This window comes from Colobus angolensis, unplaced genomic scaffold (genome assembly GCF_000951035.1).
Source record: "Colobus angolensis palliatus isolate OR3802 unplaced genomic scaffold, Cang.pa_1.0 Scaffold3, whole genome shotgun sequence".
NCBI lineage: Eukaryota > Metazoa > Chordata > Mammalia > Primates > Cercopithecidae > Colobus > Colobus angolensis.
Genome location: NW_012116265.1, coordinates 29,987,755 through 30,001,245, shown reverse-complemented (window position 1 = coordinate 30,001,245; position 13,491 = coordinate 29,987,755). Strand labels below are relative to the sequence as shown.

At 40.4% G+C, this 13,491-nt stretch overlaps 1 protein-coding gene and 1 long non-coding RNA gene across 4 annotated transcripts in view; one reads left to right on the top strand and one right to left on the bottom strand.

Annotated features, from left to right (window-relative positions):
- Nucleotides 1-13,491, top strand: part of ZBTB1 (zinc finger and BTB domain containing 1) — a 27,858-nt gene that overhangs the window by 984 nt on the left and 13,383 nt on the right. For 2 of the 3 annotated variants that reach the window (XM_011949783.1, XM_011949781.1), the window contains exon 1: nt 10,387-10,907. The exons of the other annotated variant lie outside the window; for it this stretch is intronic. The gene's annotated coding sequence lies outside the window, so the exon portion shown is untranslated. Of the gene's footprint in view, nt 1-10,386; nt 10,908-13,491 lie in introns of those variants that run through there. 3 annotated transcript variants of the gene reach the window in all.
- Nucleotides 9,267-13,491, bottom strand: part of LOC105517280 — a 26,001-nt gene continuing 21,776 nt past the window's right edge. Inside the window, exons 4-5 of the long non-coding RNA XR_001002650.1 lie at nt 12,123-12,302; nt 9,267-9,498 (exon numbers count right to left, since the gene is read on the bottom strand). This is a non-coding gene — a long non-coding RNA (uncharacterized LOC105517280). The remainder of the gene's footprint in view (nt 9,499-12,122; nt 12,303-13,491) is intronic.

Here is a 13,491-nt window from a genome sequence, read left to right as displayed (position 1 = left end):
GGTGACGGGCGGCTGCCCGGCCGCCTGCTTGTTGCCGGCGCGTCAGGTCCCGGGCGTGCGGCCTCCCTGAGTCGGAGGCAAAGCCCTTACGGAGACTAGTTCCCAAATTAGTTACCTTCTTTTCTTTCTTTCTCTGCCTTTATTTTTTTCGAGGGGGGAGGGGAGGTGTAGACGGGAGGCGGGAGAACCCGGTTGATTGACGTGCCTGGAGCCCGCTTCTCTCAACTTACAGCTGCGGCTCCGCGGCGGGTGGGAGGGGAAGTGTCCCGGAGCCCGAGGCTGCAGACTTGGGCGCGCTCCGAGGGAGGAGGCGTAAGAGCCGTGCAAATTCTTGCTACGCTGTTTCCCACCCCCTCTCGCAGGCACACACGCTTTTTGTTCAGTAAAAAGTAGAAGGTCTGAGTTTGGGAATTTTAAGTGGAAAAGATCTGTTTCCTGGGAAGGAAGTGCTTTCGCTTGCAGCGGTGGGCGCTTACTAGAAGTTCGGTAAATACGTTGCATGCAGATCGGGAGTCGTTTACAGGTCTGAGCTCAGCCACCCCACCCAGTCTCCCTTTCTACCTAAGCAACGCGTGTACATGATCTGAAGGGTTGACATGACATTTTCTAAATTGGGCGCATCAGGAAGAGGTTGATGAAAATCCTTGACGTTTTCCGGGGATAGGACATTTGTATGTGTGTGATAATGTTCTTAAATCGAGTTTCAGTGTGGCGGTGCACGCAGATCCTTCATTGGTGTTAGTGTATTTCCATACGGTATGTATCACTAGAAGAACAGTGTTCCCATTGACACTCGAACCCAAGGAATGGTCCGAGACTTTTTGAGGCAACCTAGGATCAGTGTCTTGAGTTGAAATTGGAGGCACTCTGAAGCAGATTTGGTGAAGGATGCAGTTCTCGTAATTTACAGAGCAATCACAGTCTTTGAAACGGAGAAATTAGATTCCATGAACTTTTATCAGTGCAAATAGATATGATGTGGAGAAACGGAAATTGAGTACAAAAAGATGAGGCTTGAATGATGGCTGGCCATCATTTGCTCAGAACCTCAAAAGTTTGCTTTTGAATCACTTGCTGGATATCTAATAAAGTCTCAATAATAACTGGATGACTTTGGGAGCTACAAAGGGGCTTACTCCTCTTAAAGAAACAGGAAACTGGGCCTGGCGCAGTGGCGCACGCCTGTAATCCCAAATGCTGAGGCGGGTGGATCACCCGAGGTCAGGAGTTCAAGACCAGCCTGGCCAACATGGTGAAACCCCATTTCTCCTAAAAGTACAAAATTTAGCCTGGCGTGGTGGCGGGTGCCTGTAATTCCAGCTACTGAGAAGGCGGATGCAGGAGAATCCCTTGAACCGGGGAGGCGGAGGTTGCAGTGAGCAGAGATCGCGCCACTGCACTCCAGCCTGGGCAACAAGAGTGAGACTCCCTCTCCAAAAAACAAACAACAACAATAACAAAAACCAGGAAACTGAAGCATAGTGGAGGTGAAATGCTTTTACAAAGGTTAGTAAACACAACGTCTACAGTAGAGCCTTCAGTTAACCTCTTACATTCATTTTATGAGCAGGCTTTCTCCATTAATACCACATTTTCATGGTATTGAATAACTCGGGTTGAGCAGTCTTTCCTGAAGCCTTTCTGTTCTTCCCACTCCTAATATGATGGCCTACTTTTTTGGTTTTTTTGTGGGGAAAGGACTGGTGTTTCATTGTCAGAGAAAAGAGAAACCATATTTAAACAGGGCCTTAGCAGGGCATGAGCACAGTCACAGCCACTTGCTCTTGACCTTGTGCTTTGATCTCACTTTAACACTTCTAAATTTTTGTACTGCTTCCTCATTCTCTTTTGCCAGGTTCTGGGGAAGATATAGTTCATGGACCTTTTTAAGAGTATCTCGTTTTATTTGTAGCATCATTTCCCTTTCTAATGTGCAGGAGAAAAGAAGTACCTGCTTTCAGACTTGCCCTTTAGCCAGGAAAAGCACTAAGCCTTTGCTCTTCACCTTCTGGTGCAAAGGGGAGGAAACTATTGGTACAGAAATACAGAAAAATTCCCGTAGATTTTGTTAATAAGCTGCAATCTGTTGTCTTCCCAAAAAATTGAGATATATTTGAGAAACATCTTCTTGAGTGGTCACTTTGGTCTCTACAGAATGTTTTCTCCTGACATTTTCTTCCGTGCTAGTATCTCATGCTAAAATGGTGAAATTGTTTTTTCGCATATTCTTATGTGAACCAAATTAAGGGTTATTCATGTCTTTTTTCTCAAAATGTAAGTAATTTTTTATTATAAAATCCATGCTCTTTGTAAAAATTCAGCCTGTATTGAAGTACATAAAATACAAAAATGAAAGTCATTTTGACTCCCACTCCCCAGAGATAATCACTGTGTACAATCAATTCCTTGTTTAAAACCTGATTACAGCTGTGCTGCTGTGTGTGCCTCACTCTGCCTGGGGATGGCCTATGGTGATTCATGGACTCATGTTCTCTATTCACATTACTCAGGTTGGTAAGAATTGCCAAGTAAAGGAAAGGGGAGTGTTTTGCATTGGGCTGATTTAAAATTATTTGATTAAGTAACTGGGCTGCTATTTTAGGTTTGTCCTTATTAAATATTTACCGTATCATGGTGGGCTATTTTTCATACTATGTTTATGTTAATGGTGTTGCCCAGCCTCTGATGGATTGATTTACAGCAGCCAAACACATCAAAACAAAAGCAAACCCTCAGCTTTATAGTTTCATAATTTATAATTAGGAAGGAGTAGGTATACTTGCCATGAAGACCATTGCCAGTATATCCCTATGCTGATACACGATGGGGTTCCTCTTGATCAGCACCAAAGATTGCATGCTGAACATATGGAAAGGAAATTAGAAGAAAGAAGGGTCAATGACTGCTGTTTTCAGATGTGGCATGGAAGAGACTGATATTGGGGAGGAAGCGGCAGGGACTCACTCCTTAGATGTGTATTTAAGAATGAACTGTGAAGAGGCCGGGTGCGGTGGCTCAAGCCTGTAATCCCAGCACTTTGGGAGGCCGAGACGGGCGGATCACGAGGTCAGGAGATCGAGACCATCCTGGCTAACATGGTGAAACCCGTCTCTACTAAAAATACAAAAAAAAAAAAAAAAAAAAAAAAAAAAACTAGCCGGGCGAGGTGGCGGCGCCTGTAGTCCCAGCTACTTGGGAGGCTGAGGCAGAAGAATGGCGTAAACCCGGAAGGCGGAGCTTGCAGTGAGCTGAGATCTGGCCACTGCACTCCAGCCTGGGTGACAGAGCGAGACTCTGCCTCAAAAAAAAAAATGAACTGTGAAGAAGTTGATGATGATCTAAAAACAGAGCCCCAAAATAGTACATAGAAAGTTAATTACAACATCGGTTATTTGAGGCTGTTGGGGACATGGGTGGTTTTTATACTACTCTGTCTTTGAATTTAAAATGTTTTCAAAATAAAATGTGAAGATTAAAGAATTATTAACCAGATTTTGTTTTGTCTATATGAGATGCATGCAGTCCTTTTTAGAGATAACTGAAGAGCTCCATCCCCACTTTGAAGTATTAGAAGAGGCATGCTCTGGTGGACAGTGGGGAGTTAGCAGATGGAAGGGGATTTAGGGAAGGGACAGGACCTTCTTCCTGCAAGATGGGGCAGTGAGAGAATGATGAGAGCTTTTAGATTCGTGAAAAAGGTGACTCAGGGAGGCTTAGAATGTTCCAAAGGGGCACTTCAGCTAATAGTCATATTTAGAAGAGTGTTGTCTGGTTTACACAAACTGAAATTAGGGCTTTGAATCAAGAGTCTCAGCTTCTACTTAGAAGATAAGCAGTTTCGGGGAAGTCAACCACTGAACCTGTTTCATTTACAAAATGAGGATAATAAAAATACCTATCTCAGGGTGGTTGTGAGATCAGTTGTATTAATATATGGGAAAATGCTTTGTAAATTTTCAACCACTGTATAAAAGTTGCCATGATTGAAATAAACAAAAAATTGACAAGCAAAATAAAACTTCTGTGTTTAAACATGTATTCATTCAAAAACTCATCAAATATCAACTAAATGTCAGACATTTAGTAATGAATGAGATACTGCCCTGGTGTCAAGGAGCTTACAGTAAAGCAGGGGAGCCAGATAATTGCAATACTTGCCTTAAGTGTGGTAATAGAGCATCACAGTCTGGATGATGCATTATTGGTACCATATAGTTGTATGTATAGGCTGTTTTGGCAGCACAGAAGAGAGGCATCTGCCTCACCCTAAGATCAGAAAAAACTTCCCAAAGAGGCCAGGCACAATGACTGTCCCCTGTAATCCCAGCACCTTGGGAAGCCTAGGCAGGCAGATTGTTTGATCTCAGGAGTTTGAGACCAGCGTGGCCAACATGGCGAAACCCTGTCTCTACAAACAACACAAAAGTTAGCTGGGCGTGGTGCTAACTCCCAGCTATTCGAGAGACAGGTGGGAGGAACGCTTGAGCCTGGGAGGCGGAGGTTGCAGTGAGCCGAAATTGCCCCATTGCACTCCAGCCTGGATGACAGAGCCAGACCCTGTCTCAAAAAAAAAAAAGAAAAGAAAAAAAACTTCCCAAACAGGGTGAGCTAGACATTGAAAAGGTTCTAAGGAAAGGAACAGCATGTGTGAAATGGCAAGGCTTTTGGGGTATTAGGTTATTTGGGATGAGGGGGAATCTTAAGGTTTAAAAATAGAGTTAAGTTTCTTAGAATGAACATACATTTTATGATATTTTTTATTGGTTTCATTTTGTTGAAGTTTAATTATATGATTGTGATGTTTTCAGGATTTTGGTTTGAATTAAAACTGGCGTCACAAAATTGGAAACAATACAATTTTTTTAAAAATGTGTAGGATCTGGCTGGGCGTGGTGGCTCACGCCTATGATCCCAGCACTTTGGGAGGCTGAGACAGGCGGATCACAGGGTCAGGAGATCGAGACCAACCTGGCCAGCATGGTGAAACTCCCATCTCTACTAAAAATACAGAAAAAAATTAGCCAGGTGTGGTCATGGTGGCGGGCGCCTGTAGTCCCAGCTGCTTGGGAGGCTGAGGCAGGAGAATGGTGTGAACCCGGGAAGCGGAGCTTACAGTGAACTGAGATTGCACCACTGCACTCTAGCCTAGGCGACAGAGCGAGACTTCGTCTCAAGAAAAAAAAATGTATAGAATCTGCTCAAAGAAGGAAACTGGGTAATCCCTCCCATCATCATAGAGCTGCCTCACCAGTTATTCGTTCAGTAACATTTACTGAATACTTAATATTCCAGAGAAATGAAAAAGCCAAAGTCCTTGTCTCAAAGTTGTTCACAATCTCGTGGGGATGACCAACACATAATTATAACCAATTCTTATTTAGCATTTACTCCATGAGAGATACTACTTAACAATAACTCTTAAGAGGTAGAAAGAATTACCATCCCTTCTTAGATGACAGAAGTGAAGCACAAATTGACTAAGCAGCCTACTCAAGGTCACACAATAAGTGGCAGAGCCAGAATTTGAACCCAGGCAGTCTGGTTAGTTTGTGCTTTAATGCCTACTTTATGTAGCTGTTCTGATTATTAAAATACAGTGTAAAAAGTGCAAAATAAATAATACACAATGAGATCAAAACCTAAAATAGTGGGAGAGGAAGGTGTTACAAAGGCTTTCTACAGGAGGTGATAAACTGATTTTTAAATGATACGTGGGAGGTTCAGACCCAAAGAACCTATCCGTATGAGTAAAACTGGAGGGGAGGTAAGAAATTCATGAAGTATGCTGGGTGTGTGTGGAGGAGGGTGAAGGTGGTGACAAGCAGTTTTATGTTGCTTGAACATGAAGTTTGGAAACAGGCACTAGCTAAACATATAAGACTGGATGGGTGGGCGGGCATGGGGGGCTTTGTATGCCTCAATAATGATTTTATACTTTAGCCTGAGGACATGTGAGGGGAACTCATGGTAGAATAGTGTGATATGATTTTTCTTCTTCATGAATCATCTTCAAAACGGCATTGCTCTTGGAAGGAAAAAATTACCTGAGAGTGAAGGATTTGAGGGACTGGTTGAGGAGCCTATTTTAATAACTCAGGAGTGATAATAGAGGCCTTACGAGAACAGGAAAGATAGGGATGGAGTAGATGGGCAGATTTGAGAAATATTTAATGGGAAAATTGGCAACACTTAATGGTTGATTATGAGGGAGAGGTTCTAGACAGCTCCCAAGTAGTCTAGGTGATTGGTACATAGTGGTGGCAGCTGAGACAGGATAGGGGGGAGGGGCATTTTTAAGTGAGTTCCAGACAAAATCTGATTCCACAGAATTAGTACATTCAAATAGAAGTCCTACAAAACGAACCCCAAGAATTCGAATGCTATGGGCAATAAGGGATTTCCTGGTGAAGCACATTTGGGTGAAAGAGCCTACTGTTTACACAGTGCCCTCTGGTGGTCAGAAGATGCTGTGCTGCCTCTTTAGCATGAATGGATTAAAATGTACTTTTCCTCCTCTACTTCTGGAGGTTAAGGGGAATATTCCAGAAGCCACTGTGTTCCTTCTGCTTTCTGTGTGGATAAGTTCATTTCTTAGAACTATAATCCAACTGAACTACAGGAACATCTCACTTATTTGTAAGTTATATGGTTGGCAACCTCAGCTATCCAGTGCTTTGGCCTGATGCAAAAGAGGAAGGAAATTTGATCGCCTGTCAACAAAATTCAGGAATTAAAACTTTACATCTTATGAGCATTTCCCTAGGTCTTCAGAAGATGCTGTGCTCCCTCTTTAGGATTAATGGATATGTAGATTCAATTTTCAATGAGTTTTTGTCTAATTTCACAGCCAAGAAGAGATTGAAATGGTGGGCCACAGGAGATCAGCACACCTTTAGGAAGTGACAGTTGTTGGCTTGCAAGTAAACAGACAGAAAAATACTAACCAGCCAACAAAGCACAATCTCCAAAAGCATAACAGTCTGATCTGAGACCATTTTGTGTAGATGCAAACAACCCTTGCAAATTTGAACAACTACTGTATTTCAGCAAAACATAATTGTTTCAGAGGAGAAAACAGCCAGCCAGGTGATGCTATATGTGTAGGCTGCAGTTAGAGTAGTATGAAGAGCCCTAGACCAGGATTGAGGAGACCAAGGTCTTATTCTGACAGCCACTAAAACTAAATGTGACTTTGAACATACCACTTAATCTCTTAGGGCCTCAGTTTGCTTTTTGATCTGTAAAGCAGTGGGTTGAACTTGATCATTTCATAAAATTCTATAAACTATAATTATGACATTAATTTTTTAAAAATTGTCCTGTGCTTGGATTGAAAAGGCAAAGAAACATTTGTCATCTCTAATTTATGTAAGAGTCCTGTGAGAAGTATGATTATCCCAATTTTATAGATGAGAAAATGGGCTTAAAGAAATAAAGAAGTTCCCGCATAGCTGAACATAGTGGTAGAGTTTGTATTCAAACAAACCGTATATGCTCTCTGGGTTCTTTTTTATTTCCTTCACTTGACAAGCACGTATTAAGTGTCAACTATGTGGGAAGAGTGTGCTAGGCACAAGGAACACAAAGGCCATTAAGCCTTGTCCCTGTCTTTGAGGCTTCAGTACAGTAGGCATTGCTATATCACACTGCTCCTTGGATCTCTTGTCAGTGCTAATGATACAAGTAATACTACTGCACTGTTAGGCTTAATATACAGCTCCATTATGTCTTTAAGATGTGGGTATAAAACTAAGCCACCATTTATATTATTGTTTCTATGGGAATGTGTGTTTCAAGTTTCAAATAAATTAAAAATAAAATTTTAGGATATAACCCAGTTATAATTGCAGAACTTCCTGTACTAAGTACTGAATTTGGAGTCTAATGCACAGCCACTAGTGCAGATAGTGAATTAAATTTTCTAAACTTGATCATATTTGTCACTTAAATGCATTGAAATAAAATCTCTTATCTTTGGGAGCCTCTACAACTGGTTATTCCTGGAAGTTTCAAGGAGAAACCAAGAGAATGTAATAGAGATTGGACCCTATACCCTGCAAGATGGTATTCTAGGAAAGAATTTTGCCAATGTGACGTTATTTTTATAGATGGCAAAATCTTTAAGGTCATGATCTTGGGCTCTAGAGTCATTGCCTGTGTTCTAATCCCATGAGGTCCTCTCTTTGTGATATTACAAAGGTTATATAACACTGTATGCCTCTGTTGTTTAATCTTGAAAATGTGTCTTATAGCAGCATCTACTTTGTGGGGTTTGTTATGAGGATTAAATGCTAAAATGATTCTTACATATGCATACATATACAAAATGATACCTATATATGCATACATACACATATATGCACATATACACACATACATGTATATATATCCATACGTGTATATATGCAATATATGTGTGTGAGATATGCATATATCTCCCTATACATCTGCCTGGAATAGAGCCTGACATATAGTAAGAAATAATAAATGTTAGCTATTCACATTATTATTATATTACAGTTGTCATTTACTCTACTTTGATAACCTTCATCTACCAGTCCAGTAAAGCAAATATACCTTCCCTCCCATTACATATCCAGCCAAGCTGCTGTGTACCCTCCTCAACTATTTACATACACATCTATATAAATACTTGAAATGCCTCACCCTTGCTTTCAGTTTATCCTACTCATTCATCAAGGCTTTACTCAAATCCTGCATCCTTCCTAAAGCCTACTACCATTAAGCCTAGTATAATTAATGCTTTTCTTCTAAACCCTTGCTGAACTTTATTCAGTATAATTATTTTTATTTTTGAGATGGAGTCTTGCTCTGTTGCCCAGGCTGGAGTGCAGTGGCTCAATCTCAGCTTACTGCAACCTCTGCCTCCCAGGTTCAAGTGATTCTCCTGCCTCAGCACCCCCCGAGTAGCTGGGATTCCAGGCATCCGCTATCATGCCCAGCTGATTTTTGTATTTTTGTAAAGACGGGGTTTCACCATGTTGGCCAGGCTGGTGTCCACCCACCTCAGCCTCCCAAAGTGCTGGGATTACAGGTATGAGCCACCGCACCCGGACTCAATATAGTTTATTAAACTCCTCAACTTTGGTTTCAAATTTAATTCCTCATATACAGTTATCTCTATTGTACACCATCCTTCTCCACCCTCCATTTCAATGCTTTATCCAGTGTTAGGAACATTATGAGTATTCAATACATTCTGATATTCTGATGTTAAAATGTAAGAATCCTTTCATTACATTTTAGACTTTTAAAATACTCTGTAATCCTCAAATCCATATGCATACATACATTCAACCTATAAGATATAGAAATAGGTAAAAGGAAACATACATACATAAATCTTCCTTGAGATCCAGAGGTAATTGTAAGTCAGTCAGAGATTGGGGTGCTGAACTGGGACTGTGATGCTAGGCTCTCTAGACTTTCACTGAGACTAAGCAAATCTTCTTCAAATGCCTCATTGGTGCTGCAAGTCTATGACACAATTTAAAGGGTGATTATTTGCCTCACAGAAACACTTTAAAATTCCTTTAAGTTACTTCTTTATTCATTGAATATGCTTGTTTATAGACCCTTAAATTATCATTTACCAAGGCTAGAGTAAGAGAAACTTTAGTAAAACTGTTATTTCCAATTTAACAGATCTAGCAATGAGGAGAAATATTTCTGAAATCTTACTATGTCAGTGAGAAATTTACTGAAATAGCTTACACAGTATAACTTAGGGAACACATTTATCAAATAAGACTAGATTGACAAGCTCTGCCTCCTGGGTTCCCGCCATTCTCCTGCCTCAGCCTCCCGAGTAGCTGGGACTACAGACACCTGCCACCACGCCTGACTAATTTTTCGTGCCTTTAGTAGAGACGGAGTTTCACCGTGTTAGCCAGGATGGTCTCGATTTCCTGACCTCGTGATCCACCTGCCTCGACCTCCCGAAGTGCTGGGATTACAGGTGTGAGCCACTGTGCCTGGCCTCAAAAATTTTTAATGAAAAAATGATCTTCAAGAGATAAGCTAAAAGTCTCACAGGAATTTAGATTCCTCCTCCCCTGCCCCATACGCCTGTGCCTCTTTTTGGTGTATTAATCCTTTTTAAAGCCTTTCTGGGCTAGGCACAGTGGCTTATACCTGTAATCCCAGCACTTTGGGAGACTGAGGTGGGAGGATTGCTTGAGCCCAGGAATTCGAGACCAGCCTGGGCAACATAGCAAGACCTCATCTCTACAAAAAATATACAAAAATTAGCCAGTCATGGTGGCATATGCCTGTAGTGCTAGCTATTCAGAAGGTGCGAGGTGGGAGGATTGCTTGAGCCCAGTGAGCTGTGATAGCATGCCAACCTGGGTAACAGAGTAAGACCCTGTCTCAAAAAAATAATATTAATAATTAAAATTTAAGAAAAAAGAAGAAAGCTTTTCTGAATGAGGTGTAACAAGGACAAAGTTGCTGGTGCTAATGTGTGAATGATTGCTATTATAAGTTACTCTGCCTAAAATCAGTTTTACTCAGAACTTGGACATTTGCATAATAATGTTACTTAAACGGGTCAGCCTAAAAACTGTTGTGTTAGAATTAAAAATTAGACACAGCATTTGTTCAGCTTTCATTTGTTCAGCTTCCAGCTCTATAGGGGGAACATAGGAGTATAAACATGGAGGCAATGGGATTCACACTGTGATGTGTCTGACCCAGAGCACTTGTTCTTTCTACTACAGCATGATGCCTTCTTCTGTAGAGTGGGCACTTTACAGAATACATGTTGAATGGAATCACTGATTTAGGAAAAGTAAAACTTCCTCAAATGAAGTTTCCTTGATATTACAGAATATTTGTGCTACTGCTGATGATCAATACTTTATACAGTGCCTGGTATACCAAAGGTACTCAATAAATGTTTGTTGAATGAATAAATGTGCATTAAAATGCTATAAGTGCTCTTGTTTGTTTTAGTGCTTTATGTTAATAAAAGAATATGTATTTTTACTCAATTGAATTGTGACTATAGCTATAGATATGCCTACATATTGATCTTCTATGTAGTTGTATTAATTTTGGTTGCTGATGACAAAACTGCTGTTCATCTAGATAAGAAAGGGTCCTTGGAACTTCTACGCTCTTTATATCATTATTTCAAGCCTGAACTATTTAATACTTGAAAGTTTTTATAGATTAACTACTGGCTTTCTAATGGACTCTTATTTGGAAGGAAATTTTAAGGTTATCAAGTCAAACTTATCCTGATGCTTAAATAAGCATCGCCACCATTACAACATCCACTGTTACTTTCATTATTACATGCCAAGCACCATACATTTTACACATTGCCTCTGTGAATCCTCATATATGATATTGTATTTGAGGTATTGTTATTCCTACCTTCACAGTTCAGGAAACTTAGGGTCAATGAGGATAAGCAAGTTCCCAAAAGTGGGAAAGCTAGATAAGAAGCTAGGTCTGTCTGATCCCAGGCCCATGCTCTTTTCACTACTCTACTGTCCTCAGTAGCATCCTGTTCCTGCTTTAATATGGGTACTCATTCTCCAAACAAGTTTGTTTCATTCTTGAACTACTCTTATTAATAGAAAGTTTTGGTTTTTTGGAAATAATACCTGTCCCTCTGGCTCTTACTCTATGGTTGATTATTAAATGTCTCTCTGAATCCTACAAAAATGACTATAGACATAGAAATTTCATCCTACTTAAAACGGGCTTGGGTCAACATTTTTGTGTATTTTTTTCATCTTTTTCCCCCCACCTTTTGAATAAGGTTGTGGCGTGGATTTGTTTTATATAATTCTAACATAATTTTGTATCCTGTGTTTGTTTATTTGGCTCTCCATCTTGAACATTTTTCCCACTTCTGTAGTTTCCATTCAGAAATATAATTTTTAATTCACTGCCATGTGACAGTGAATTCTGGGGCATAGATTTATTTACCTTAACAAGTCCTTTTTTTTACTAGGCATTCAAATTAAAAGTAACGCATTAATGAGTATATTTGTGCATACATTGCTTTTTGTATCTAGATACATGCTGAACATGATTCCTCACAGCTTTTTACAGATACCTGAGTTACAGAGGTTTGAAATACCTACTTGAAACTTGATCTGGCTTCCAGAAAAGGTGCAATGGTTGCAATTTTAAGAAGGTAGCAGGTCTCATCATAAGCCATCTTCATTTCACCAGTCCCATATCTCTGGCTATGGAACTTTATGTCTTAGAGGTGGCAGGATGGGCATATAGGTAGTAAAAGGGGTGTGTGACCCATATATGATCTGTGAGGAATGGATAAAAAGCAAGTAGAAGTACGTAAACTTAGATACCCTTAAATTACTACTACCGAGCTTGAAGAGTGAACATTTCTCTGAACAGCTTGTTACGTGTTCTTTTTAAGTTCAGTCAAATTGCATAGGAACTTATTTTTAAGTAGAAGATAGATTCTGAAGCTTTATGTATATGGATTAAAAATTGAGGCTAAAATTTGATCTTATTTTAACTTTATAGTTGGATAGCATTTTGAGTGCTTTTAATATTTCCTCTCCTTTCTTCCTTATCCAAAGTCAGCTCCCTGCACTAAAAATACTTAAATGCCCACTAATATTAAGTCTAATGTTAAGTGAAGAAAACTAGTTGCAGAGAGGTATATATAGTATGATACCATTTAGGTTAAAAAATACAACAAAAACAAAACTGTGTGCCTGACATCTCATAGGTACTGTATATGCTAACTATGTACATGTGCATCTCAACAGATCTGAAGGTATATAATCCAGAGTGTTTGAAAGGGTTACCTCTGAAAAGAGGTATGTGACCTGAGGTATGTTTTTATTCTATATGCTTCTATGTTTGATTTTTTTGCTACTTTTTTGTTTTGTTTTGTTTTTTGAGATGGAGTCTGGTTCTTGTCGCCCAGGCTGGAGTGCAGTGGCGTAATCTCTGCTCCCTGCAACCTCCGCCTCCTGGGTTCAAGCGATTCTCCCACCTCATCCTTCCAAGTAGCTGGGATTACAGGCACCCACTATCACGCCTGGCTAACTTTTTTTTATTTTTAGTAGAGACATGTTTTCACCATGTTGACCTGGCTGGTCTCGAACTCCTGACCTCAGGTGATCTGCCCACCTCAGCCTCCCAAAGTGCTGGGATTACAGGCATGAGCCACCGTGCCCAGCCTTACTTTTTTCTTTTAACAATTAAAAAAAAAAAAATAGAAGAGGCCAGGTGCAGTGGCTCACACCCACAATCCCAACACTTTGGAAGCCCGAGGCAGGAGGATCGCTTGAACTCAGGAGTTCAAGACCAGCCTGGACAACATAGCAAGACCTTGTCTTTACTAAAAAAATTTAAAAAAGGCCGGGCGCAGTGGCTCAAGCTTGTAATCCCAGCACTTTGGGAGGCTGAGATGGGCGGATCACGAGGTCAGGAGATCGAGACCATCCTGGCTAACATGGTGAAACCCCGTCTCTA